This window comes from Sebastes umbrosus, chromosome 7 (assembly GCF_015220745.1).
Source record: "Sebastes umbrosus isolate fSebUmb1 chromosome 7, fSebUmb1.pri, whole genome shotgun sequence".
NCBI lineage: Eukaryota > Metazoa > Chordata > Actinopteri > Perciformes > Sebastidae > Sebastes > Sebastes umbrosus.
The window spans coordinates 32,255,197-32,268,838 of NC_051275.1; the positions used below are offsets into that span (position 1 = coordinate 32,255,197).

A 13,642-nucleotide genomic window follows, 5' to 3' on the forward strand; every position below is an offset into this window, starting at 1 on the left:
TTATTACAGTCCTCACAGTCCACAGATACAACTAAGATAACACAAAATGTTTTAAAATCTTTATGAACCCTGCCTTTAAGCATGTGTTTACTGCAACCGAAAGGGACGTCAAGGGGGCGTTTCAAAGCGTCAGTATGTGACGAGTTGGGATGAGAACTTGTTGGTTGTGTGTATCTGCACTGAGCAACATTATATTCCAATTCAAAGTCATTTATCTTAGTTTTGGTTAATAGTTTTTCATTTCTGTGATTTGTTTTGTGTGTATTTTGTAAAGGAGGCGGCGGTGGTGGAGAGCGTACACTGAAACATGAGCTACCTCAGTAACTGAGTGGGTCGGGGGTGGTGGCGGTTTGAAGAACCGTGGATTTCTATCTTTAGTGCCGCCTCACCAGGTCCTCCCATCTCCAATACCAGTTCACCCGATTGAATTGCATCGACTCAGCTGTCAGTGAAGTCTGTCCCTCCTTCCATCCCTCCGACCATTCATCTGTTTATCCACCTTCACTTGACAGAACCTACATTTCTTTACCAAAGCAGCAGGACGGATGAGAAGGAGACAGAGTAATGGACACAGAGCAGTAAACAGTTGGGATTTAACCCATGACTGTCAGTTTCACGTTGATCTTCTCACATATGTGACTTTATATCTCATGTCTTCACTACCGTCACAAGTGAAAGGGCCCTCAAACATTCTAGTAGTTCTATTAAAAGAAAATATATCATGCATGACACGCTTTGTATGTGTGTGTGTCATTGTTCCCATTCATTCTATATGTCATTCATTTCTAATTTTACATTAATGGGAGACAGCTGTAACGTTTTAAAGCTGCACTTCTCTGATGTGTGTTGCATGATTATTTGATCTTGTGTCTACGTGCATCACCTCCTGTGTTCTTTTTGTTAGTCCTTGTCTGTGTGCATGTCTGTATATATTTACACACACACATATCTGACTGCAGAGCGTACCGTCATGTCTTCCTGCTGTCGGCTGTGTGTTGGGCGTCAGCAGCAGTGTTGTATTGCCAGTGTGAATTCCCACCGCCGTCTAATCTCAGCATTGATCTAATTTTCTGCGCAGCTTTGAAACCCACTCACACACACTCACAAAAAACACATTAATAAATTGCATGCAGCAACCCTTCTGTCAAGAATCAGATCTTTAGTGTATTTATGTGTGAATAAAAAACGGTGTAGATAAATAATTAAGGATGCACAGTGAAGATATTTTTAGTGTTGACATTGTAATGATAGGCAAGGCTGCTAATGTGTCCTCAGAGTGGGACGCTGCAGCTCTGCAACTGCGAGGTGACAGCAAAATGAAATATATACGATATATTCAATTAATAGTCAGCTGGCTCGTTAGTCTGGTGTGTGTGTGAAGACAAAGTCCATTGGATTTGGCTACAGTCGGAAAACATAGACTGTATAGCTGTCTGACGGCAAGATAAACCTTTTTTTAGGTGTCTAAAATGTGTTTTGCTGCTGCCCCCGTCAACAGCGGTACATTGCTTTGCTCCCGTGCTGGTACTCCTGTCTGTTTCTCCAAACTGGTGGCGTGCCGACCGTCATCTACTGTAGGTAATACACTGACTATGGATCAGTACCTCATACAACCCCACTTGAACAACTATCCCTTTAAAATCCTAGTTAATGAGGCAATAATACTGTACTTAAGAACAAAGACTTAACAGTCATTATAAAGGTCAGTGAGGTTTATAAGAGATTTAACAAGGCTTAGCTTTTCACTCCGGAGATTTTACATTAAAGCAGTTTTTGTCCCCTCTGGTCTTCAGTCTAGACAAACTAAAACACTACTAGAATACAGTTAATATTTGGCAAAAGACATAACAAGAAAATGTACGTCCGGACCTAGAAAACAAGCAAAATAGAATATATAATTGAGAGGCTAAACCACGGAGATAAGTGGTTCAGTCCTGTGCTTAACTTCACATACACACAGTAGTAGTGTGCTCCTAAAGGGAATATAAATAATTCCACTGCAACAGATGAACAAATAAAGTGGTTTCTATTTTCTGCTCAGAGGTCAGAGGTTGAGGAAAGAATGAACATATGTGGTGGTCCTGCATAGTTTAATGACACTATGTGAGGAATCCAAGTCCCAGTGGAGACCCAGCAAGGAGTTTCATTCGTATTTCAAATAGCAAATGTTTCTTCTCTTTAGTGTTTATGTTCACACAGAACCACTTTATATATCTCTTTATAGAACTTTGTAGATAGGTCTCATATCATTATATTTGTATATACTGTATTTCTTAACCTGTATTCATTTAAAACAAATTATACTTTTATTGCAATCAACTCATGAAATAGTACATCCACAGAAAACATATATTTGCAATTTTTTACTATTATTTTTGTATTTTATACACCCAGAGATACAAAAAATATGTGTATTTATGTTTATTTTATGATATTTTTTTGCTGATTGTTCATGTATATTTGAAAATATATATGTATTATATGTATTATATATATTATTATTATTATTATTATTATTATTATTATTATTATTATTATTATTATTATTATTATTATTATTTTGCCCATAATGTGGTTTAAGTGATTATTCTGCTCTTTTTTTGTACTTTTTATTTATTATTTTTATTCATTTATGTTTTGATTTTATTTTGATTTGTTTTTAAAAAATGTGTATTTATTATTCTGGGGGCATGTGACATGCACACAGGAAAATAAATTGGATTGTTTTAATATTACATTAATTAATAATAATTAATTTAAATCATTCTTAAATCCCGTGTCATGAAAAATAGAAAATAACATGAAGTTGCACAATTAATCTTCTACTACTTCAGCTTTAAATTAATAAACTTGCACTTAATGCAGACACATTATCAAACCTCAAAACATTTTTTTTTGGTATTGAAATGTGTCCATAGCACCGAGAACTAATGCAAGGTCAAATGGTCGAAAGGTCATCATCTTTTGATCAGTTAATTCCTGATTTATATCATTATGTTAGACATACAGTCTTTGTAATATTTCAGGTAAAGTGCTGTTAGGAGAAGTCTGGGTTTTGTAGAAAAAAAACATGTTTAGGTATTGTGGTAGTACTGAGTAGTTCTTCTTCTTCTTGTTCTTCTTCTTCTCAGATTTCCTGTCGAGTCGTATTACGAAGGATTCATACCTGTGTCTAAATTCACAGATTTCTCATCCAGGTACTTGACTTTTATCTCACGTTTCTGGGTGAGCCAAGGGGAGAATGTGTAGAAAGGATTTACTCACCTAAAAACTCACTTTCCCATAATCCTCCTCTCCCTTCCCTTGCCACACTGCCTCAGCTGCATGTAATTAGGACTTATTGACTCAGTTTGTCTAAAGAGCAGTTTGTTTCTGCCACCAGCAGTCCTCCACTGGGTTTTATGACAAATGTGAGTGACCGTTTACAGTTTGAATTAATGTTTATTTGAATATCTGAGTGTTATTGCCGTCATCAGCTGGTGGCCCATCTGTTTTTGCTGACATTTCAGTGGCAAGACTGCAGCACTTGTCTCCTGTGGGTACATGGACAGGACAGACAACCTGTTTCATTGAGTATCTGTACAACAAAGCCCTGTGTGTGGCTCGTTAGTGAGGCTTGAGACCAAAAACATGTTTGTTGTAAAAAAAACTGTCAAGTTGGAACCCAATGATTTAGATTCATCATTTCTGATTTAAATCAGAACAACATTGAATGCTACATATGTAGAGTGTGTGAATTTAGGTAGTTTGGATTCACCAAAGTCTCACAATAACACAAATAAACTATCCGATCGAGGCAGCGGTAGACCAGCGACTCCTTTGTTCTGCAAGGTAAAATTACAGGTTTTTTCAATGGAGTCTGGTGGCTTTGACGAGAACATAGATGGAGAGCGTTACAAACATTCATTCTTGCCGATGTCTATTAAACTCCTCAACAACTCATAACATAAAACTATCATAAGGACAGTGCAATATGTTAAATTGGGACAGTGCAATATGTTGCATCTGTGCAATATTGGACTATTGTCTGTGCAATATGGGAAAGACGGTAGACGGTGCACTACCTGGGTGCAATACCTGCCATGGTGTGTGTGATAGTATGTGCCATTATGTACGTGGACTGTGTATGTGCTGAAGCGTCTGTTTCTGTGAAACTGTTTCCCTGTCTGATGTGGAATTGTTTATTATTGTTGTTGATGCTGTTTTAATTTAGTTTTTGTAACTGCAGTTGGACACAGTCCAGGAAAAATCAATAAAAGTATATCTTATCTTGACTAAGGCTTCAGTTACCTGTTGGAAAGGGCTGTCTGACAGCAAAGTAAAATGGTGAGAATATTCTAAATATAGCGTACACTTAACTTATATGTTTAGGTCTCTAAAATGCGTTTTGCTGCTGCCGGTGTCACATTCAAGCTGTTCTGATTTGGGGAGTGACTTTTTCAAACTTCCCATAAACCACGGTCATTTGACCTCCTGACCCTGAGTCCTGACCCGTATGGGTGAATACGTGGTGAGCAGCAGGTATTGGAGGGTTGTTTGTAGGAAGCCCGGAGGCCTGGAGGAGTTTCCCCGGGGACCGGTGACCTTATATGGCCGGGCCCCTGCCTGCACGCCCACCAACAGTCAGTTGCTGGTGCTTCTCTGCCCACCTGACAGCTGAGCTGTCCATCAACCTGCTCATATAACTGTCGCACACACACACACACACACTCACACTCTGCTGATCGGTCCTGTGCCCCTCTCTCTCTGGATTTTTATTTAATTTGATTTAAAAGTGGAGTTTTTGTATCGTACCTCCGCTCTGGGGATCTGACTGAATATGTTTCAAAGTGTATGGAAAGTCTAGTTTTAGTGTAACTCTATGGTCATTAGCATGAGCAGCATGCTAGCCCTATGAGTGATTGGATAAAGGAAAGAGCGCCATCTATAGAAACTCAAGTGTCACCAACAAGGTCGACAGGGTTCAGGCCCAGGGGCCCTTAGGGGTCAGGGGGCCGCTGGTCCAGAGGTCACAGATACAAGTAGGATGACCTGAGTGTTCTGTTTTTGTTGTTGTTTGTGCTCCTGACCCTGATCAGAGTCTTTTAATATTGAGTATCTGCAAACCAAACCCAGTGGTGGAGGAGGAAGTATTCAGATCATTTACATGAGTAAAAGTAGTGATGCAATACTATAGAAATACCCCATTACAAGTAAAAGTCCTGCATGTACATCTTAATGTACTTAAAGGAACAGTGTGTAACATTTCAGGGGATCTATTAGCAGAAATGGAATATAATATTCATCAACTATGTTTTCATTAGTGTATAATCACCTGACACTAAGAATCGTTGTTTTCATTAATGAGTCCTTCATATCTACATAGAGTGAGTCCTCTTCACGGAGTCCGCAGTGTAGTATCTGTTCTTATCAGTTTAATATCTGATACGTCCCTTTAGCAGTTTGAGTTAGACAAACAAAGTGTTTATTCCAAGTCAATTTATTTATTCATTCCAGTCTTTTTAGTACCAATTTCACACTTTGTGTTAGTATCTCTCTGCCACAGCTAAGACAGGAAACACTATCTGTGGAAGTGCAAAGACAGAAAAAAATATCTAACTTAATAAATACCAACTTGATATCTCAGACTGTTGATGCATCATATCAACTTAACAACTTAACAGTTGAACTTTGGATGTATTTTTGCACAGAACAAAGACAGTGGATTTGGTCCTCTGTCACTTACATTGGAATTGCTCAGAGGTCAATTAACCAAAACAAAAATACATTCACAAACCTACAGATTATACAATCAAACAGATATGTAAGGAATAATGTACAGCGAGCGGGTCGTTATTGTGAAATGAACCCCAACAGGGAAGCGGAGCGGAGGTCATGTTGTCATGTTGGTTGTTACAGGAAACGAGAGAGGTGGACATTTTTCATTTAAATTAACTTGAGACTTGGCATTTAATACGAAAACCTAAAGAGATTCACTCTAAAGTCGTAGTCTTTACTACCCCACTTTTAGATTTTTAAAATATTTATTATATTTATTTATGCTCTTCTCTCTCCCATCACACACACACCTCTTGCTGCTGGTTTCCCCATATCTCTCAATAATCAGTGTTTGAAGACACGACAGCCTCAGTGGTTTTAGTTACGTCCAAAGGACATAGATTAGTTGATAGAGAGCCTGTTGCTTCAGAGTTTCCAATGATGATGAGATAAAGTGATAAAGAAGTCATGTTCATCCAATCAAAAATGAGATGCTGCTGATGAGGGTTGACACAGAGCTTATGAGGGGAGTTGTGTCGGTGTTTGTGCAACATTCACAAGCAGACCTCCGAGCAGAATGGCTGCAGTCGCAGAGCTCTCCTTCCTGCTGTTTGCGCTCATCAACAACATTCATGCAGAGGAACTCATCATCATCCAAAAGGAAACGGCCTCTTACACCTTCAAACTCCCCAAGGAGGCCAACTCCTCCTGCCTGATCTACAGATTTGTTGGTGAGGAGAAGATTGTCCTGTGGAACACCTCTGACCTCTGGTCCCAGAACTCCACAGTACCTAAAGACCTGAAAGGACGACTTTCAGTTGGCAGCATTTCTAATTACACGATCAACAAGCTGACCCACTCAGACTCCGGCACGTACCAAGAGGAGTGTTGGACCGAGGGCAAAGTGACATCTGAGAAAAACATCACTATTATTATTTGTATTTCAATAGATGAGGAAAAACCTATTGGAGTGGATACCGAAGGATCAGTGGACCTGCCATGTCTGGGAGCGGCTGACAATCTGGATATCCAGTGGCTCAAGCGTGAGTTTAGATATGAGCAAGAAATATGGACAAGAGTTTTTGGGGACAATACGACATCAGTGATGGACAATGTTAAAGGAAGATACCAAGTGGTGACAAACACATCAATTCTTCGTGTATCTGACTTCAGAACAACAATCTACACAAGGTACACCTGTCTGGTGATGAACCAACAGCAGTGTGTCAGCAGTCACCCTGTACTGTATAAACTGGAACTACAGATAATCTACGGCTCAGTGGAGGAGACGGCTGTGCTGCCGTGCAATGTCACTGATTTCATTGATGACCAGCCCCCACATTGGAAGAAGACTATAGTGTTCTTCAATGCTGTCAAAGGACAAGTCGACCACAATGTGTCTTTAGTGGAACAAGAGGTGGACCAAAACTACTCACTGGTGTTTTCATTGTTAATGTTAAATCACACAGGTTTGTACAGCTGTGAAACCTCTAAAAGACTGCAAATGTATCTTCTGTTGGTGTGCCCCAAATTTGGCCCACCTGCTGTAGAGCTCTTCTCAGAGGGAGAAGAAATCACTCTCAGATGCAGAGATTTGGGAGAGAGTGTGAGAAACGTTTGGTTCATCAAGTCGAACCAAACAGACGGAAGAATCTTTAATACAGGAACTGATCTGAAAATGATGAGCAGAGTGAGCGAACATTCTGATAACACATCTCTGGTTATCTCTAATGTCTCACTGGAAGACACAGGAGAGTATTGGTGTGCAGGTATTGATCTAGATATTCAGTGTGTGTCAACAACCAAAACTCTTCTAAAGTACAGAGAGCCCTCTGGGTTTCCCTCCACCTTCTACATAGTGAGATGCTCAGTGCTCAGTGTTCTGCTGGTGATGCTCTGTGTTGTTGTAGTCGCTGTGAACCAGAGGACCAGGAGAGGAGAGCAGCTTTGAGCTGAGACAGAGAGTTAATATGCAGATGTTCATTTCACTTCACTCATTTCTCATTGGCTTTAATACAGTGTGTTATATACTTGATTTAAAAATAATGAATGTTAGACATTCAGCCAAATAAAACATTTGAACTGGAACATAAAAAAGAAAAAGAGAGAGACAAAGAGAGATTACAGAAACAACAAACAAGAAACTACATAAACTCTGTGTATGCGATATTATTATTATTAATTATTATTGCTAAGTGAAATAACAATAACAATGTAGTTAAAAAGTACAACATATCCCATAAAACATGGGAAATAAGATAAATACCTAAATATATGAATACCCCATGATGATAATAATAATAATAATAATAATAATAATAATAATAATAATAATAGGAAATATCTTTAAAAAGGTTTTGAAGATTAGAAGTCAACCATTGATCATGATCATGACAGGGTGCAGATGTCCCCTTAGTTTTTTATAAAATATATAAAATATTATATATATTGTATATATAGTTATGTTTGTTTGTTTTTCTTGGTTTTGTTGTGGATACATGTGATTATAGGGATCAGTGCTTTGAGCTGCACCCTGACCCATAGGAGGGGACTGGTCTGTTTTGTGATATCATTTTTAATACTGTTTTCTTTTTTACATTTCAGTAATTAATCTGTTATCATTGCTTTCACCTGAGCTGTTTTTATTTCACTTATTTTGTATCTTGTTATTGTACTGATGTTTTATTTTAAATCAAATGATTATGTGATTTGTTTTCAATCATATGTGAAGGAATTTGAGTTGCCTTTTATGCATTTATAATTGTTATATCTTGCAGTGTTGTCAGTGTTATATAATTATTATTATACCTTGGTCTATAATCAATCAATAATCAATTGTCTCTATAATAAAGGTTTCAAATAAACAATAAAACTTGGTTCCCAGTTTTTACTGTTCAAAGTTAAATATTTCAACGCTATGAATTCAGTTAAAATTCAAATACTTATGTCTCTTATTTGCTTCCATAGACAAATATCATTTTTATCTGTTACTATATTACATTACTCAGTATTACTCCATGCTGTTTTTTATATTTATTTGTATACAGGACACACATGTGTAGGCTATAAGAAATACAGTTTTCTAATTGCACTAAATAAAGGTTACAGGAAAGTGTGTGCACACATTAACAATCCTAATATTCAGGCCAGGTGCAGATTCAGTAGAGGAAAGAGTAGAGGATATCAGTCAACTGGATTATAGCTCCCAAACTTTTATTTTATCTCAACAGTCATGTTATGGGACATGTTGTCCAAAACATAATGAAATATATAACTAAGAGTGACTGCTGTCAAACGGTAATGATATTGTGTAAGGAGGATAAATGCCTGGAGAAGTAGGCCTATTCAGCCTCTCTCTCCGAGTCTCTGTGTGTCTGTGAGAGTTAGACACCGCCCCCATGTGTCTGTGTCAAAGTACCACATCTGATGATATCAACTGCATGACAACCGTTGCCAGGTGAAGACTGCGAGCATGTAAAGGCGGGGGAGCAGACCGAGAGGAGTACAGATATAGATATTCTGCAATGTCAGCAGTTGTCAACAAAGACAGATGTTGTGTTTGAGTATTTAAAGCTACTCATCTCACCCTAACTAGACGCAACTAGACCCAACAAGTTTTCTATTTGCCACAACAACAGTCAACATTAAAGGTCCCATATTGTAAAAAGTAAGATTGCCATGTCTTTTATATTATAAAGCAGGTTTAAGTGCTTTATAAATACCGTTAAACTATCAAAACACTCAATATACGGAGAAATGCACACAGCCTGTATTCAGAAATTGTGGGTTTGAAACAAGCCGTTAGGATTTCTGTCCATTTGTGATGTCACAAATATGCAATATTTAGATCATTACATGATTTTAAACGTAAACATTCTAAATGTGTCCCAGTTTATTTCCTGTTGCAGCGTACAGTGTATGTAAATAACATCAGCTGACAGGAAGTAAACATGGACCCAAACTGTTGCCTAGCGACGCAATTCCTTTGCAATTCCATTGAAATGCACTAAAATGGAGCGTTTTAGACAGAGAGGTTGAATACAGGTATATTCAGGCAGACAGTACGAGGAAAATAATGTGTTTTTTTTTAACATTACAGCATGTAAACATGTTCTATTAGAAACACAAAATACAAGTATGAACCTGAAAATGAGCACGATATGGGACCTTTAATATCCAATTGGTCAGGATCCAAAAACACAACGTAGGCCAACACACTTTAACTGTAGGAGCAAGAGGAGAACAGGCTTAAATCCTCTGATCACTAACATCCATCCCTCAGTTTTATTCCTCTTATCTGGGGCCTGGTTGCCGGGCAGCAGGCCAGCAGGGTATTCCAGACTTCCCTCTCCCCAGCAACGTTTTCCAGCTCTTCCTGGTGGACCCCGAGGTGTTCCCAGGCCAGACGAGACATTTAACCTCTCCAGTGTGTTCTGGGTTTACCCTGACTCGGGGATGTGCAAAAGTTCACAGTATTCTAAAAAGAATATGTTTAATGTAGAGATAATGCTCCAAATGATGTTTCAGTATTTTATCATAAATCAAATGCATTTTTCCAAACTGAACATTTTAATAAAATTAATTGTTTAGTGAAACGTGGATAAAAGCTCAGTGAGAGGGTCAATTAAGTGACTGCAGAAAATTAAATGACTGTTAATTAAAGATAAATAATGTATTTGCATCTCCTGTAGCACCTTTTAAGAGGAATACCTGGATAAATGTATATTCTAGTAAGATAAAGTATACATAGCAGAGTGCAGTTCACTCTGTTCTCCACTTGAGTGCGATGGAGCTCAGTTTGCCGTCTGTCCGGCAGTTAACAGATAAAGGTAGGTAGGTACTTTATTAATATTATATGAATAAATATTAATAAATATTTTAATAAATAATTAATAGGTTATTTATAAATATTAATATTATATATAATATTAATACAATATTATATATATATATATATATAACATTACTTTCTACCTTCAGAAAGGACTTATAACTTTATTTAAAAGTTGATTGACTGTTAGTCATTTGTTGGAGTCAAATAGATACATCTGGTGATTTTAGGGACTGGGCCACAATAACAACCAGACCGGGTCAAGAGAAAGGTTAAGGTAAATGTTCTGTGTAGGGTCCTTTTCCATAATGTTGTCAGACACTTATAACAACTATCTGAGCCTGTCAGTGGTAAAAACTAGCACTTTTAGTGGACGTAACGTTTAGACTGACGCTGCTCACTGCAGGTGTTGTGTTGAAGTCTGCTTCCGGTGGAATCATGTGTCCCTCCTGTTAAAATGATGGCTTCCTTTAAATCAATGTTGAACTTGACTGTCAGGCTGGATGTAGGGTGGCCAGGTGTCCCACTTTATGAGGGATCGAACAGCATTTGTAATCCCTTGTCCCACGTCCCATATCTATGAGTTCAAATGTAATCTCGTTAAATTAAACTTTTGGCAAGAATCTTGAATAAATCCAGGTGTTTGAAGGAGATGTTTTCACAGCAATATAAACTAAACAATAGAGAGGGAATTATGATGTTTAATATAATTAATTGCAAATATTTAAATAATCATAATCATTTGAATTATGTGTTTTTATACAAATAACCACTATAGACGACAATAGCAAAGTACAGTACAGTACTGTGTACAGTACCCTCCCACCTCAGAACAATAGGGCTCCCCCAGAAGCTACAGTGTAATGCAAACTCTGATATTTACCATGCATATAATGTTTTTTGTGTAAAATATATCGAACATTGAATAACATCAGATCTAAAACTGTATTCCTTCATTTAGCACAGAGATTTCAAAAGTGGCAGATAACATTTCTGAGTGGCAGACAAAATAAAAATACTTGACTGCAACAGTGGCAGGAAGTGAAAAAAGTTAATTTCAGAGCCTGGGTGAAACTATTCAGTATTTCAAGTCAGAAAGAATAAAGAAATGTTTTTTCCTTCTCTCTTGTTCTCAGATTTGTCTTGTGACTCCTTGGAGGTGAACCGCTGCCTGAGACAAACTGTTGTTCATCTTTCAACTCAACAACATCAGCTGACCACACCCTCCCGGCCTCTCCACTGAACACAGCTCCAACACAGGGCTGTAGGAGAGGTGATGTGACCAGCAGATGGTGCTCTGACTGCACTGAGAGCAGCACCACCAGCAGGTGAGGGAACCTCTTGTAGTCTCACAGACACACACTTTATAGCTCCTCGAACACACCCTGATAATAGGATAGACAGGAAGGTAATCCAGGCACTCCAAAAATACTAAAACAAGTGGCAAGGAGGAAGGAAATATATTAAAAAGCCTTTATTGTAGTGGCTAAATCATTAAAAAAGCCAACATGTTTGGACCACTGTAGGTCTTCGTCAGGGCTTAAAAACAAACAGACAAAGCGGATGTGGCCTCACCTATATGGTATCAACAACCAATGGGAGGCACATGATCACCGTAGTATTACAAAATATCACAGAGAAACTAGAAAATGCATTTCCTGCTGAAAATGCGTGGGAATGCTGACAGCTGAAATTTATTGCAAAGCATTGCTGAAAATGCAGAAATGTGAAATGACTTGCCTAAAAATGTTAAAGCTCAAATGCATTGCACTGCACTGCTGAAAACCCTAGAAGATGAAATGTACAAAGCTAAGGAAATAGTCAAAGTGTCGATGAGAAACAGTCCCTACAACCTTGAGAATAACCCAGACGCAATGTTCGATATTCTCAAACAGCACTTTGGTGAAGCCATCTCCTCATCAACTCCCCTATTTGACTTTTACGCCACTTTGCCCAGCACTGGTGAGAGTCCGTTTGACTATTGGCTCCGGCTCAATAAAACTATGGAGCATGTTCTTGACTGTCTATATCGGAAGAGTCGCTCAGTTGATGAAACTGGACTTGAAGTAGCGATGCAGTTCATCCGTCATTGCCCTGATACGCACCTAGCCAAATTCTTCAGAAGCAAGACTGTGGAAAAATGGTCTGTGGTGGAGGTGCAGACGTCAGCATGCTATCAGTGCAATAACAGGAAAACAAATGTAGTAGCCTTATCATACTGACACCTTTGTGGCTTTTTCAAAGTGAACACACTTCATAAGCAAAAACCTGTACAGAATGACTATGATATTATTAATAGTAGTCTCATGTCCTCTTATTACATTTCACAGCTGTTTGAACTTGGTGATCATAAAACATTAATCTCCATCTACCAAGAATTTAAGAGCACGTTCAACTTGTTTGTTTAGGAGTTGTGGACAAATGAACAGTGGCTGCAGTTTTGGTAAAAACTCCTGAATGTGTGTTTGTGTGTGTCCAGGTGGCAGGGTGACTGGAGCAGTATTTAGTGTTTGTACATTTAAAGTGTCACTGGTGGTCGTTGTAATTGTTCCTCACCTCCATACTGGCTGCCAAAATATCCCCTCTTAAAGTCATTTCAATGAAAGTGATGGAGGACACAAATCATCGACCTTGTTTCATACAAAAATTAACTCTAAAGTTAATCTGAAGCTAAAATGAGGCTTTAGCAGTTTGAGTTAGACAAATCAAGTGGGTATTCCAACTTAATTTATTTATTTATTCCAGTCTTTTTAGTACCAAATTGCCTCTTTGTGTTAGTATCTCTCTGCCACAGCTCTAAAGACATTCCCATCAGCCTCAGCTGTACTCTGTGTTAGTGCTAATGTTAGCATGCTGGTGTTAGTATTTAGCTCAGAGCATCACAGTGCCTAAGTACAGCCTCACAGAGCTGCTAGCATGGCTGGAGACTCTTAGTGTTGTCTACTGGTTAACACCATAGACTGTATAAAAGGTTAACACACACTCACTGTGTATGACAAAAACTTAAAGCTCCACTATTGTTTTATTGATTAAATAAGTACAAACAAACATGTG

At 38.2% G+C, this 13,642-nt stretch overlaps 1 long non-coding RNA gene across 1 annotated transcript; it reads left to right on the forward strand.

Moving 5' to 3' along the window:
- Nucleotides 1–2,624: 2,624 nt before the first annotated feature.
- On the forward strand, nt 2,625–12,615 carry LOC119490834. Its single transcript, XR_005207492.1, has 3 exons — nt 2,625–3,410; nt 11,725–11,916; nt 12,484–12,615. It is a non-coding gene; the product is annotated as an uncharacterized LOC119490834 (long non-coding RNA).
- Nucleotides 12,616–13,642: the final 1,027 nt, after the last annotated feature.